A 14,846-nucleotide genomic window follows, 5' to 3' on the forward strand; every position below is an offset into this window, starting at 1 on the left:
TTTTTAATTAACCAGATTTCCCAAGTATCTTAAATCTCATTCCTATTTCCTACATGCTCAAGACCATCCTACAATCATTGCCTTTATCCCCCAAGGATGTTGCTCTGACAATCCTCCATCCTCTTATTCAATATGGACCATTTGTTTTCTAGACCTGCTGCACAGCTGCCACCCAGGAACTTCCATTCCATGCATCCTTGTACTGGACCCTATTTCCTAGATGCTGAATTTTTCCTTTTCTTGTTTTTCCTTCTATTTTAGTGGTGACACATCCTCCACTGATGCTGAGTGAAAGGGAGGTCAATTTTGGAGAGCTTGAATGTCTGAAAATGTTTTTATTCCATCTTCACTCATGATTAATACTTTGTAAAAATAGAGAATACAAAGTTGGAAATAATTTTCAGTTAGAATTTTAGCAGCTCTCTCACTGGACCTGGCTTTCTGGGTTGCAGTTGAGAAATCCAATGCAATTCTGATTGCCCTGTTTTTGGTTATTTGTGGTTTTCCTGTTGACACTGTAACTATTTTCTCTTTAGCCCAGGTTCTCTGAAATTTCCTGTGGACGGGCCTTGCTGTGTATCTTTTCATTTTTCGCTCGTGGTACTCAGTGGTCCCTTTATATTTGCAAAGCTCAGTCCTTCAGTTCTGACCACACTACAGGATATGCTTATGAAATAATTTTTCTCCCTTCTCCCTCCTGGAGGACCTACCCAGTTAGATGCTTGTCTTCTTGGACCAAGCCTGTAACTTCTAATCTTTTCTATATCTTTTTGTCTTTTAGTTCACTTCTTTGGGAGATTTCTTAAAAGTTTATTTTTTATCCTACCTATGAACAATTTTCCTTTTGGAAATTATTTTTGACTTCTAAGTGCACTTTCTTGTGTACTGCCATTCAATTTTTATGATATTCTATTCATGTTTCAAGTATGCAGTATTTTTTGTTACTTCTGAGAGTATTAATAATGGTTTCTTTTTATAATTTTCTTCAGCTTCCATTATTATCTCATTTTTCTCTAAGTTCTATTATTTATTTATTTTTTTTTTTAAAGATTGGCACCTAGGCTAACAACTGTTGCCAATCTTCCTTTTTTTTAAGGATTGGCACCTGGGCTAACAACTGTTGTCAATCTTTTTTTTTTTCCCTTCTGCTTTATTTCCCAACCCCTCCCCCAGTACATAGTTGTATATCTTAGTTGCAGGTCTTTCTAGTTGTGGCATATGGGACGCCGCCTCAACGTGGCCTGATGAGCGGTGCCATGTCCGCACCCAGGATCAGAACCCTGGGCCGCTACAGCGGAGCGCGCGAACTTAACCACTCAGCCATGGAGCCGGCCCCCTTATTTGTTTTTTTAAGTCTCTGTTTTTCACATTTTAGATTTTTCTTAAGAATGGTGATCTTTGGATTTATGCCCATCTTTAAGAATAAGACCTTAAGTATGTGGACTCTGTACATGAGTGTGCATTTTACTCCAGAGGGGTTGTGTAGTGATCTTCCTTTCGGGGTTGGATACTCAAATATTTATATCTGGAGGCCTTTTCTCTGGGAGTTTCAAACATCCCTGGGGAAGGCCCACTGATCTCCGGCCTTGATTTCCGTAGGTGACTACTGGAATTTTTGAAACAATGGTGGGCGCTTCAAGTAGATGGTTAAGAGGGGAACTCCTGTTCTGAAGGGACTTCCAGGCAATCCCTGCACCTCACCCCACCCTCTGCTTTTCTTGGATCCCTGAGCTCAAAGCCTGTTGAGTTTTACTTCTCCAGAGATTATTTGCCAACCCTCTGTTCCCCTTGAGGCAGGGTGCAGGGTTGGGGAGAAGGTAGAAGGAAGCTAACTTAGCCATTTAATGAAGAGTGGAAACCCAGGAAGAGGGTGTAATTACCAGATCTATGACCAATCCCTTGTTTCCAGCCCCGTGCCTCCCTCACTCCCACTTACATCTAATTTGGTCTCTCCAAGGCTTGAGTCTCTTTGTGCTTTGTAGGCAATATTTAAAAACATTTCATTTGGAAATGATTGCAAACTTACAAAAAAGTTGCAGGAATTTCTGTATTTTTTAACACGTTATCCAATTTACTCTATTTGTCTCTCTGTATTAATCTCTTTCCTGAACATTCGGCAGTAAGTTGCATATATCATGGTTCCTTTCCCTGAGTCCTTCTGAGGGTACTTCCAAGACAGACTTTATCTACCCACATTAAACTTACCAACTTCAGGAAATCTAACATTAATACAAATTTTATTTAAGCTACTGTGTGTATTTCAATTCTGTGTGTATTTCAATTTACCTTTTACCTACAAATTTGCAATTTACCTACAGATGTCTTTTATGGCATTGTTTTTCCTCGAGTCCTGGATCCAGCAAAGATCTCACAGGTATTCAGGTATCACGTCTCTGTGGTCTCTAAAGATTTAAGACCCCAGCCTTTCTTTATCTCTCAGGATATTGGCATATTTGAGGATTACAGCTGATGGACCATTTTTTTTTTCAGAGTATCTGTAAAGTTTTATTTAATATAGACAAATGGAGATGAGTTGAGCAGCAAAGCCATGCGTGGCCCTGCCGTGCGCCTGGTTCTTTGTGAGTGTTGCTTCTCAGCCTCCTCTGCTGGTGCCTCCTTCCTGCCCTCTTCTTCTTGGCCCTTGTTCTTCTGGTCTTACATTCCTCCAACCCCTCCTGCCACAAAGATTTGCTGAGCACCTGCTAGGAGACCCATGTGACGGTGATTTTGCTAATAAGGAATCAAGACCAGCTGGCAGTCATTGACTCCCAGGTGTGAGTCTGCCACTCTCTCTACAGATCCCAAATGTGGATTCACATCTCAGACATAGCTTCTGAACCCCTGAGCCAATTGTTTTTTTTATGAATTATTATTATTATTTTTCCTTTTTTATTAAGGTTATGAAAGTTAACATCCTTGTGAAATTACAGTTGTACATCATTATTAGTCACGTTGTAGGTACACCACTTCACCCCTAGTGCCCTCCCCCCACCCGCCTTTCCCCTGGCAACCACCGATCCGTTCTCTTTGTCCATATGTTAACTACCACCTATGAGTGGAGTCATACAGAGTTTGTCTTTCTCTGTCTGGCTTATTTCACTCAACATAATACCCTCAAGGTTTATCCATGTTGTTGTGAATGGGACGACTTTGTCCTTTTTTATGGCTGAATAGTATTCCATTGTATATATATATCACATCTTCTTTATACAATCATCAGTTGCTGGGCACTTAGGTTGGTTCCATGACTTGGCTATTGTGAATAATGCTACGATGAACATAGGGGTGCATGGAACTTTTGGAATTGCTGATTTCAGGTTCTTAGGATAGATACCCAGTAGTGGGATGGCTGGGTCATAAGGTATTTCTATTCTTAACTTTTTGAGGAATCTCCATACTGTTTTCCATAGAGGCTGCACCAGTTTGCATTCCCCCAACAGAGGGTTCCCTTTTCTCCACAGCCTCTCCAACATTTGTCACCCTTGGTTTTGGATATTTTTGCCATTCTAACAGGTATAAGGTGATATCTTAGTGTAGTTTTGATTTGGATTTCCCTGATGATTAGTGATGATGAGCATCTTTTCATGTGTCTATTGGCCATCCGTATATCTTCTTTGGAGAAATGTCTGTTCATGTCCCCTGCCCATTTTGTAATTGGGTTTGATTTTTTATTGTTGAGTTGTGTGAGTTCTTTGTATATTATGGAGATTAACCCTTTGTCGGATAAATAACTTGTGAATATTTTTTCCCAATTAGTGGGCTGTTTTTTTGTTTCAATCCTGTTTTCCCTTGCCTTGAAGAAGCTCTTTAGTCTGATGAAGTCCCATTTGTTTATTCTTTCTATTGTTTCCCTCATGTGAGGGGCTATGGTGTCCGAAAAGATTCTTTTGAAGCTGATGTCAAAGAGTGTACTGCCAATATTCTCTTCTAGAAGACTTATTGTTTCAGGCCTAATCTTTAGGTCTTTGATCCATTTTGAGTTTATTTTAGTAAATGGGGAAAAAGAATGGTTGATTTTCATTCTTTTACATGTGGCTGTACAGTTTTCCCAGCACCATTTGTTGAAGAGACTTTCTTTCCTCCATTGTAGGCCCTCAGCTCCTTTGTCAAAGATTAGCTGTCCATAGATGTGTGGTTTTATTTCTGGGCTTTCAATTCTGTTCCATTGATCTGTGCATCTGTTTTTGTACCAGTACCGTGCTGTTTTGATTACTGTAGCTTTGTAGTATGTTTTGAAGTCAGGGATTGTGATGCCTCCAGCTTTGTTCTTCTTTCTCAGTATTGCTTTAGCAATTCGGGGTCTTTCGTTGTCCCATATGAATTTTAGGATTCTTTGTTCAATTTCTGTAAAGAATGACATTGGAATTCTGATTGGGATAGCGTTGAATCTGTAGATTGCTTTAGGTAGTATGGACATTTTAACTATGTTTATTCTTCCAATCCATGTGCATGGAATGTCTTTCCATCTCTTTATGTCGTCGTCGATTTCTTTCAAGAAGGTCTTGTAGTTTTTGTCGTATAGATCTTTCACTTCCTTGGTTAAATTTATCCCAAGGTATTTTGTTCTTTTTGTTGCGATCGTGAATGGGATTGAGTTCTTGAGATCTTTTTCTGTTAGTTCATTGTTAGCATATAGAAATGCTACTGATTTATGTATGTTGATTTTATACCCTGCAACTTTGCGCTGTAGTTGTTGATTGTTTCTAGTAGTTTTTCTATGGATTCCTTGGGGTTTTCTATATATAAGATCATGTCGTCTGCAAACAGCGAGAGTTTTACTTCTTCGTTGCCTATTTGGATTCCTTTTATTTCTTTTTTCTGCCGAATTGCTCTGGCCAAAACCTCCAGAACTATGTTGAATAAGAGTGGTGAAAGTGGGCACCCTTGTCTTGTTCCTGTTCTGAGAGGGATGGGTTTCAGTTTTTGTCCGTTGAGTATGATGTTGGCTGTGGATTTGTCTTATATGGCCTTTATTATGTTGAGGTACTTTCCTTCTATACCTATTTTATTGAGGGTTTTTATCATAAATGGATGTTGGATCTTGTCGAATGCTTTCTCTGCATCTATTGAGATGATCATGTGGTTTTTGTTTCTCATTTTGTTAATGCAGTGAATCACGTTGATTGACTTGTGGATGTTGAACCATCCCTGTGTCCCTGGTATAAATCCCACTTGATCATGGTGTATAATCTTTTTGATATATTGCTGTATTTGGTTGACGGACCATTTTTATAGCCCTTTTTCTCGTCTGGAAATTTTCTTTCTTAAGCTTATCTACATTTAAGGGCATTTGAGGTATGAAGTCCCAGAGCCTTTTGGGTTTGTTAGGGCCAGAATCGGGCCATAAATGCCAAAGCCAAGGTTCCTAGCATATGTGGAAGACTTTGCTGAGTCATCTTACAGTGAAGGGAGGGTAGAGAAGGTGTGTCTTGAAGAGTAAGTTCTTTGGAGGATGGAAACCATGAAGAAGCTGATTTTGTGAGAGAAAACAGGCAAAGAAAAGAGCTCCCAACTCTTGTAAGCCTTCTTCGTGTGGAAGAGAAAGGTTTGGATGTCTTAACCCTGGCTGATTCATTAAAATTAAGAGGAGCATTGAGGAAATCAAAGCGAGGAAATGATACAGTGCTTGATTTCAGCCGTGTAAGATCTTAATGAAGATGTAGGCATCACAGCCCTGGAGAATGAAGGGAAGCCAGTAGGTGTGGAGCTGTCAGACAGGTGGCTCTGGGCCTTGTTCACCCCCTGCCTCCAAAAATGGTGCTCCTTGGTAACCTGCTTCCCCTCTGTCTCAACCCCAGTGAGCCTCAAGCATCTGTGCGAGTGACACAGGTGGGTGCCATGTGTGTAGTACCCTCACAGATCTCCTACTGGGCACTGTAGCCCAGGTGAGGTGAGAGTGTAGTCTCCTTTCTCTCCTCTTACTTCCCCCAACAGGAGGATGCCAGAGGGTGAGGAGGGCAGAGGAAAGTCTTGGCAGAGCTGGGAGGTGAAGGAGGACCATCCAGGGTTGGGCAAGAAATCTTTATGTATCTCCAAGTGGTACTCAGGTCACTCACTAGCTCCAGATGAGAACTGGATTCAAGGCCATGGGCATGAATATTGCCTCCCTGCCTGGTCCAGCTCATCTGAGTGCTCCCCCTGATAACCATGCAACATCAGCACTGAAGAGGCTCAGGGACAAGAACAGTCTGTTGAAAACCGTCACTGTTTCTGTATTCTAGCAAATGTAGCCAGTGTCCAGTGGACACAGATCTAGTGGCCTTGGGTGAGGGTGTGTGTTGTGCGTGAGGGTTTTGCTCTGATTGTGGCCGAGAGGGCCAGGGCAAAGCCTAGGAGGAGGATCTGTTGTGTGTAGAGTGTTAACCTGTCTGAGAGCCCATCTGAACTCAGCCTTGAGGTCTCCTGCTGGCTGGGCATCTTCTCAGAGGGGAGGCCCTCCTCACAGATCTCTCCATGGTACCTGGATTGGTGACTTCATACAGGACAAAGGGATCACCTGTCCATCTGTGATAGGAGTGTCTGCAGTGCGACCACACAGAACCTGGGGGAGAGTGAGACAGAGAGTGAGGGAAAGCTTGGTGGGTGTTTGAGTTGGAAAGAATGAAAAGGTGAAAGAATGAAGAAGCAGGTGGGACCAAATGGGAATGTTCCCCTCCTACTTATTCCTGGCTCTCATCCTGCCTTCTCCTGCCCTCTTCCCCACCCTCCCCCAGACTGATCCAGGCCACAGGACTTTGTGCCTGATCAGGTCAATGAGCAGTATTTGGGTGCCATCCGGGCAGGTGTGTGAATGGCTTTATATGTGAACACAAGACAATATCTGCACGCATGGATGTTGTCAGGCCAGGCATTTCCCTGTCTTGAGAAGGTGATCTTGTTGCCTTTTTCCAGCCATGTAAGACGACAGTTTGTCACATCTTGTGCTTGATGCAAACTGTTCGTTTATCAGTGTTGAGTCGCGACCTTGTGGTGTTCATGAACTTGGAGGAGCCAAATAGGTGTCCTCCAGGGCCCCCTTAGCTGATGTGGGTCCTGCCTCTTGTTCTGAGGGTTCAGTGGTCCTAGGCTCACCTGGGATCCCCACTCAGCTTGAAGTCAGAGTATCCAAAGGCACTCAGTGCTTCCTCATCCTCCTCCCCATCTGTGTTGTATGGGACACAGCCTTCAAGGGCTGAGTGGAACAACTCCTCTCAAAGACTTCAAAGAGGGTGAGGCCACAAAGGACAAGGCAAAGGAGGTATGGGGGCCCCCCATGAATGTGTGATGAAAGAATCCACTGGAACCACCTCTTGTGCCAATGCTGTCCTTTACTCTTAGATAGATGGAGAAGTTAAGGGCAGTGTGGCTCACCTGGCTCCACCAGGCTGTTTACCTGCCCTAGCTTCTGGATTATGGTCCTAGAAAAGTAACCCTTAGCTCCTATCAAGTGGGGCAAGCTTAGAGAGCAAGCAAAGCCTAGAATCTTGGAAGATTAATTTCTGATTTTAACAATCTATTGAATAATACTGTATATCCATCATCGTGTTTCAGTTTCCCAACGTGAAGTGCAGAGATTCTCAGTGACTCACTGAGTAGGAAAGGCAGGACTAGAGACTAAGAGGATGAGCCTCCCACGCCAGTGATCTCTTTCATGTACTTAGGGCTCATGGACTCCTCACCAAAGGAGAGTTTGTGGTTTGAAGGAGCTCAGAGACTGGCCTTTTGTTACATAGCAAGTCATTCCTGGATCTCGTATCTCCATGCAGACGTAGTTGATGAAACAATCAGACAGGATTTCTATACCGAGGGGGCTAGTATGACAGTCGCAAGTGGAGGGGGGGAATTGCCCAGGAGACATGCCCCAGGCCTGCTGTGCTTCAGCACTGTATTTCCCTCCATTTCCTCCAACTCTTGCCTTTATGGGAAAACATAGAAGCAGGAAAGCTCATTGGCTGAATAATGGTAGGGAGATAATGGCAGGGCACTTGTCCTAGGGAACATTTTCAAGTGCTTTGTGCCCCCTCCCAGGGCTCCCAGTTGGTATTCACCCAGAGGCCGTCATTCAGTTTGTTCAGAGTTGTACAGAGTGCAAAAAGTCATTCCTTGGGCTGGCCCAATGGCATAGTGGTTAAGTTCATGCACTTTGCTTTGGCAGCCTGGGGTTCACAGGTTTGGACCCTAGGAGCAGACCTACACACCACTCACCAAGCCATGCTGTGGCGACGTCCCACACACAAAATAGAGGAAGACTGGTACAGATATTAGCTCAGAGACAATCTTCCTCACCAAAAAAAAAAAACCAACCATAGTGACCAGCCCAGTGGCCTGGTGGTTCAGTTTGGCATGCTCTGCTTCGGCAGCCCACGTTTGGTTCCTGGATGTGGACCTACACCATTCATCAGCAGCCATGCTATGGTGGCAACCCACATACAAAATAGAGGAATATTGGCATAGATGTTAGCTCAGGGCCAATCTTACTCAGCAAAAAAATAAATAAGTAAATAAAAAGCAACCATAGTTCCACCCCAGCAAAACAGTTTCTTAATAGAATCCTATGTATACCTTGATTGTCCAAGAGAATCCACTCTACTACACTAAACCCCTGCTTCCTCCCTAAGCCTTGAAAAACTCAAATGTTAGAGTTTGGCTATGAAGCCACAGATAATCTTAGGAGTGTGCTGAGAACATTGGAGAAGGAAGGAGGACAGCAATCCGGTCTTTCTCTAGGTCACTTTTACTTTGAATCCATGTAGAAAAACCCTTAGGATGCTGGATTTGGAAAAGCTCTGAGAACAGAGTCGGGGAAATGGGCCCATCTGAAGTGTGGAGGTGAAAACTCAGGAAGGCATCCTCCTCTGCCTCCTTCGGCCCCCAACTGGCTGTGCCTTGAGGACAAGGTTGCAGCTCATTGTGCCCCTCCACTCGAATCCAGCCAGCCGACACTGGGCAACAAGCACCAGCGGCCTGGACTTCAGACGTCAGACTGGACCTGGAGCTGTGCAAACGACGCCAGCAGAGGAGGAGATCAGAAAGTCAGACAACTGGGTGGAAGCAAGTGAAAACCCACAGTCTCGGGGCTGCAGGACTTCAAAAGGTTGTGTTTGGTCTGGATTCCAGATTCCAGGTCTCAGGCCAGCAAGCTCATAAAGGTGGTTGACTTGAGCAGTGTTTTCAGTATTAATGTCTTCCTGGAACAAAGGAACTCAGAAACCAAACCAAATTGCTAATCAAGAAGCATGTGGACAGGGCTGGCCTGGTGGCGCAGCAAAGTTCGCACGTTCCGCTTCTTGGCAGCCTGGGGTGTGCCGGTTCAGATCCTGGGTGTGGACATGGCACCGCTTGGCACACCATGCTGTGGTAGGCATCCCACACATAAAGTAGAGGAAGATGGGCATGGATGCTAGCTCAGCGCCAGGCTTCCTCAGCAAAAAAAAAAAAAGAAAAAGAGGAGGATTGGCTACAGATGTTAGCTCAGGGCTAATCTTCCTCAAAAGAAAAAAGAAGCAACTGGACAAGGATAGAATCTTTGACAAAGGAATTTTCAGCCAGACTTTGTGATACGTATCCCTGGGCTGTGAAGGGATCATGAAGGATCTTTGTGACTGATTTTCCAGGATGCTCCAGGAACAATATCTCTCTCTCCCTCCCTGGCCCCCTCCCTCCCTCTCTTTCTCTCTGCCTGGGATTGGAATTTTTATTGCCCATAATCCCTTTGGCCAAACTCCATGCTGAGTCCTTTATTGCCTTTATAACTTTGTCCTTTGCAGCACAGCTGTACAACATCTGGATAATTTCTCTATTCTGCTTTTCTGTTGATTTTTTTTTTTTTTTGAGAAAGATTAACCCTGAGCTAACATCTGCTGCCAATCGTCCTCTTTTTGCTGAGGAAGACTGGCCCTGAGCTAACATCCGTGCCCATCTTCCTCCACTTTATATGTGGGATGCCTCCCACAGCATGGCTTGCCAAGTGGTGCCGTGTCAGCACCCGGGATCCGAACCGACGAACCCTGGGTTACCAAAGCAGAACGTGTGCACTTAACCGCTACTTCACCAGGCTGGCCCCTGATTTTCACTTTTAAAGAGCTGTTTGCTGTTTGCTTGTTGAATCAGTTTTGTCCTCTGTAAGTGGATTTCTGATGGCCTTAAACCGGCTCGCCTCCTGATATTTGCTTGTGAGGATTAAAGGAGATCATGCATGTGAAAGTGTGTTGTGAGCTGTAAGGTGCTACCCCAAGGTTATTATTTCCCTGTACACCTGTTGTCCATCCTGGGCTGGCAGCCACTATACTGTGGAAACTGAGAGAAATCAAAAAGTATTCTCAGGCCAACCATCTGGATGTGGTTTCTCAGAAAATGAATTGGGTCAGTCAGAGGCAGCTACATAATTCATGGGGCCCAGTGTAAAAATTATCCAGAATGTCAAGATGGCGGCAGCAGAGATTTGAAACTAAGCATGAGGCCCTTCTAAGCATCAGGCCATGTGTGCCTGCCCAGGTGGCAGGCTCATGAAGCTGACAGTGACGTCAATACATTCAGAGCAATGTGAGGCTGTGACCAGGGAGCCAGGCAAAGAAAGGGTTACTGAGGATCTGGTCGACAACTAACAGGGTCTGTCAAATGTTTTTTAGTCAAAAAGAAACTGTGCGTTCTGTTTTGCAGAAATTGATGTCCCCGTTTTGCAGATAAACTCACACGTTTGCAGCAAGACCACTGCAGAATGTTCTAGCACCAAGTGACCTAAAGTTAACTTAACTCATTAGCATCCTAAATTCTCCTCCTCTGGGAGGGTCCAAACAACCATTTTTAGATCGTGTGATATACGTAATAAGATGTATGTAATAACATGTTTACCTTCTATGCATGCACCTTAAAAGAATACAGTTGTTACACAGTTGTTACAAATAAACCAATTATCTTTTGCTCTCTTGTGTATAGTCCCCACCAGCACTGAGCTCCCTGAGACATTGCTTTGGAAGATATCCCCAGTGTACTCCATTACTTGTGCAAGCAATCAACCTCTTCTTCACCTGCTTCTGCCTTGGCCGTGCTTTTCGGCTCCACGCTCACCAAGAGATGAACCCACTCAGTTCAGTTACAAGGCTTTCAAAATGCGTCAGCTACTGCATCTACCTCCACCCTCCAGGGGTCAAAGAATTTACATACCAAAGCTGGCAGCTTTGAGGAAAAGAGATGAAGAGCTCGTTAAGATCTACAAAACCGAAGATAAAAGGAAAACACTGAGGAAGATGGCTTGATGTGGAAGAGGAAGAATTTCTTTTCAGAATAAAAAGCTTAATTGAAAGAGAACTGGCTTCAAGTAGGATCTCTTCATTTCCAATTTAGCTGTATGTGACACCGGCGAAGGCACTTGAGATAATATGTGTGGCTTTGCCTTCTGTATTGTAAACTAGTAAACTGTACAGCAATTTAAATGTAAACTGTTGCCATTTTTAAATTGGCCCTTTTTGAAAAGACGCACACACACATTCTGACCCTGGGCCTCACCTGCGTGCAGTTCTATAGTTCTTCCAAGGCAGTCGATGGGGAGGGCTTTACATTGTCCCAGATTAGTCTTTTTGTTTGTTTCTGAGGAAGATTCTGCCTGAGCTAACATCTGTTGCCAATCTTCCTCTATTTTGTATGTGAGTTGCTGCCACAGCATGGCCACTGATGAGTCTGATGAGTGGTGTAGGTCCACACCTGGGAACTGAACGTGGACCACCAAAGTGGAGCATGCTTAACCGGACCACCAGACCACAGGCTGCCCCCCGCCCGCCTTTTTTTTTATGTTTTCTACTCCCTCTGGGCTAAAAGGAAAAAGAAAAAAGCCACCTTGTCAGTTTGTTAATGTCATATGTAACCTCCTGGGAAGTCTCGGCCGTGCTTTGAAGGAGGGGAGTGGGAGGGAGGCCACACTCACCCAGCCTGACCTCTCTTGGGTTGTGACATCAGAGCTCTGTTTATGTAGCTAAAGGACTGCGAGTGCTGGAAGGGAGGTGGGGACCACGTGGATGATCCAGGAGGCTGTGCCACATCCCCTGCTCCGTTTGTTTCCTGATAGCTTGTCAGCTGCTCTAAGCAGTAGAGAGAAGAAATCTCTAAGGTTCTTTGTCACTTGGTGCCGTCTGTTTCCTTTCTCATTTCTTTCCTGAAAACTTTTTTCAATAAACACTATGAAACAGACACTAGAGGATGTCTACAAGAACACATTCATCTTTCCTCAAACGTAGAATTTTGGAGACCTTTGGCATTTGCAGAAAAGTCTCCTGTGCTGCTCTTCTCTCCTCCACATCTGGAAGGTACTGGAAGAAGTGAAGGGACGTGATGCTGCCTCATTTACTGCATCTGGGTGAGGTAAAGAGAGTTCATGAGCCCTGCCTGAGAAATTCCTTCAATACATATGTCCTGGAGACCTAAAATATACTGGGCGCCACCTGGGGGTGATGGAGAAAAAGTCAAATAAGTTGGAATTTCTCTGGGAGACTATGTGCCCCTCAAAGTCAGGAACATTATCTTATTCCACTCTGTACCCCTGGTGCAGAGCAGAGTGCTAACACACAGTAGCTGCTCCATAAATATTTGTGGTGTGCCTATTTGCTCACAGAAATCATTGTCTACAGCTGAGCAAAACTTGGCTGGATGCATACAATCTAGGGAAGAATATGCTGTGTCCTAAAGTTACAATGTCATCTCTGGCCAGGGGAAGAAATAACCCCCATTACAACAATGATTAGCATTCATCACATAACATACTGTTCTTCAGGTACTGTTAGAAGCACTTGGCATCAATCGATTTGCTTAATCCCCTTAACGGTCATAACAGCCCTGTGAGGTGGGCACCATTGTTACCCCTCTTTTATGGAGAAGACAGCAAACCACAGAGAGGTAAAGTAACTGGCCCCAGGTGCATAGAAGCCAGCTCCAGAGGTCTCATTCCTAATCTCCCAGATTGTAGTTGCCCAATCCTTCTAGAACAACAAGGCAAGGCATAAGGAGAGCAAATTAAAACAGGGGCTTTCAAATGTTTTTGGACTGTGATCCACAATAAAAAAAATAAAATTTACACCGACGTCTATTTACAAACCTGAAGCAAACGTTTCAGGAAACAATACTTATCCAAATCACATGATATTTTCCATCATATTTTAATTTATTATTATTATTTTTGAAGCTGATCACAATCCACTAATTTGATTTCACAGCACACAGCTTGAAAAACCCTGGCTCAGGGGGAGGAATCCAGCCCTGCCTACTGACCCTGAGCTCGCTGTGCTTAAAGCATATTCTCTTTGAATTTTCCCTTCTGGGGCAATTCAGTTGCAGTGTCTGTGGTGCACCCAGAGTCCCCTTTAGGCCTTTTGGACCCTGGGCTTCTGGAAATCCTTCCTCTGCCCCTCTTCTGGGTCCCTTCCCCACTCCAGGCTGCCATCTGGGGTGGAGTCTCTCTAAGATATGGCTCCAGTTATCTCTGCATGTCTGGTCCCTGGAAAGCATGCACCTTTGTCCCCTCCTTCTCCCCCTCCATTGAGAGTGAAAGTGCCACCTTCTCTCCCTCTCTGCTCTGTTGTCTCAGGCCAATCTAGCTACAGTGTCTCACACAATTCTTATGTCCACCTCCCAACTGAGGGGACACAAGCTCTCTGATTGATACACTTGAGACAGAGGACACTGATGTTTATCTCCAAAGGAATTCTCCCTCCTCCCCTCTTCAACTCCACTTCTCTCTAGATAGTAGGAAGGTGATGGGCAGAACAGATTTCACATCCTCTTAGCATGAGCTGGATTTTCTAGGACCTGGTATGGGAATATGGGGGCTTCAGCATCACCTATTACAAAGATTTTACCCTTGGCACCTCTTCTGAAAGTATGAAGAAAAGAAGAGTTCCATATTCACATCATCTTACAGATGGGTGGACTCTGGATAAATAGAGGGAATGGGAAGAGAATGAGCAGGGCTTGGAGTCTGGAATAAGCCGTCCGAGTTTGGGGATTACTGGGGAACATGAGCTTCCCGTGGAGAGTCATGAATGATGGAACTCTACAGGGAACAAGGATGGAGGTCAGTGGAATAAGAACAGGCAGCCCAGCCCGCCGGGGGCTCTCCCTGACTTTAGTTGACTGTCCTGCTCCAGACTGAGACGTGGACCCTTGGCACATCTCTATTCCTCCAGACTCAGAGACATGGTTCCTGCCCACAATGTGTCAATTTGATTAAGGCTTCTGTGTTTGTGAACTTTCTGCCTTTTTGCTGCCTCAACTAAAAGTTTGATCTCAGTCTTACTAACTATCCTTGTGCTTGAAACACTCTAGCAGTAGAGGCAAGAGCCAGGCAAAGGGTGAGCCCCCATGTCCTGCAAAAGCTGCCAGCCAGTGGGCCTGGGGATCGTCCTCGCCCACCACTCCACCACCCATAGCTCCCAGGGTCCCATCTATACAACTCCTCCAGGGTCAGGCAGCTGCGCCTGAGTCTACTCAGAGTGTTTCCCTCCTGAAACAGGTTGAAGACCTGGGTTCCACGCTCAGCTCTGACATTTTCTAGTTTCACGGTTTGAGTTGGTCTGAGTTTATCTTTGACTTTCACCTGAAGTGAGGTAACAAGAACATCTATCTAGACGTCTCAGACTTGTTGTGAGGAACAATGAGGTGACGTCAATAGAAGCACCTTGAAGCTCCTGTTGCTGCAACCGCTGACCTTTACCCCTGGTCAGTGGATGAAATGGAGAGAATGTCCTCACTCACGCCCTGAGTCGCTGCAGTGAAACACGGGACCGACTCTGCTTCTGAATGGTCAGTGTGCACCTCGTCATCTGTGTTTGACTTTCAAAACTGTGTTCTTACAGAGAACATGGTATCTTCAACGAGGCAGT

This window comes from Equus przewalskii, chromosome 22 (assembly GCF_037783145.1).
Source record: "Equus przewalskii isolate Varuska chromosome 22, EquPr2, whole genome shotgun sequence".
Classification (NCBI taxonomy): Eukaryota; Metazoa; Chordata; class Mammalia; order Perissodactyla; family Equidae; genus Equus; species Equus przewalskii.